We start from the raw sequence: 1658 nt of genomic DNA, 5'->3' as shown, positions 1-1658 counted from the left end.
GACTTTCCCTCAAACATTGTGTGAAGAAAAGATGTGATTTTACTGGATTGTGTTGTTGAGAGACGTATGCAAAGTTTTGCGATTCTTTTAAGAGCCAGTAATTATTGCGTTTTTATAGTCGCTACTTGAGTCACGCTGTGAATGGAGATACAAAAGAGGCCAAACGTTTTTCAATGAACGAGATTCAGTTACAAGAGCGTACAGTGCATTGGCAGACGTTTTCTTTTGTTCAGATGAAAAGAAAATTCACAGTTCTTCCTGATACCAGCGGAAGACAATAGCTTAGAAACAAAAACACTTTTATTCAGTGACAGTTCCAGAGTTCTACAGGGTGTTTCAAAACAACACTGACAACGTTTGGGAGGTGATCCTGACACCAAGATAAGAAAAAAGAGTATAGACCAACTTGGGTGCAATACTGCTTCCTTCCGAAGTTATAGGCTGCCGAAAACATGAAAAAATGAAATTTAAAGCTCTACAGCTCCCGAAACTATGGGACCTAGAGTAATCGGGTGAAGACTTCACTTAAGAACTAATATGTGCCCTATCCAAATATCCATGTTTTAGAATCATGCGGCACTTCCGCAACAATTTTTATGGAGATAGTTGGTGCGTACTTCAAATGATATGCCCGTAGAAAAACTCCTTCTATAAAAAGTGTTGCGTGACTACCTTAGGATTCTGAAACATGTATTTTTAGATGGGGCACTTACTTGCTCCGAAGTGAAGTCTCGACCCGACTACCGTATGTCCCATAATATTGCAGCTGTGAACCTTTAAATTTAATTTTTTTTTTCATGCTTTCAGCAATGTATAAATCCGAAAGGAAGCATTTCTGCCCCGAGGTTGGTCTATACTTTTTGTGTTACCTTGGTGTCAGGAATCACCTCTCGACGTTGTCAGTGGTTTTGAAACACAATGTAAAAGGAGGAAGTCACATCGGGAATATGAACGAAATCGACTTTTCTTCTCTTCCCTGCAAGATTTCCCTGCGATCTTTGAGGGCCTCTAGTGATTATTCACTTACTTTGAAAGTGTTCTTTAATTTCCGTAAGGGAGAATAAATATCAGGGGAAAAATAGTAAGAAACTTGCTATTGGATAATCACATATCTACTATATGTCTAAAATAAATTATTGAACTTGATTTTAAAAACTTTGCTCAGCGCAGCGAAATCAAGCTATTCACAGTGATGGATCTAACCCGGGGCCGGGGTCCTAGGCCCCGCAGTTTTTTGAGTGAAAAAAGTAATTTAAGCTATTAGTTACCTAGGTATATATTTTTGAAAGTTTATACTGAACTCATTAAAAAGTCTGGATTCAATCTGGCCACACAGCTTTTATCTTTATAACCTGCCATTGCATTCAAGAAGTGTAAAATAATTTGTGTTGGCAACACTGCTCAATCTATTTCTCAATTTTAATTTGTTACTCAACTCTGTAAAAATCCACTCGATATCATAATCATCAACATACGAAGATTGTAATTTGAAATTGATACAAAGCCTAAGTACTCTTATACAGTCTTTCGTCCAGACGTTCTTTTTATTTTGGGGGGGGGGGCAGTGCCCCTTCGGAGCTCTGAGAGTATCTTCCTGTAGAACAAACTAATACGTTTATAATATAAGAATGAATACCAGCAATGGAAGGTATGGCCCT

This window comes from Thermobia domestica, chromosome 8 (genome assembly GCF_964235325.1).
Source record: "Thermobia domestica chromosome 8, izTheDome1.hap1.1, whole genome shotgun sequence".
NCBI lineage: Eukaryota > Metazoa > Arthropoda > Insecta > Zygentoma > Lepismatidae > Thermobia > Thermobia domestica.
This window is presented reverse-complemented; position numbering follows the sequence as displayed.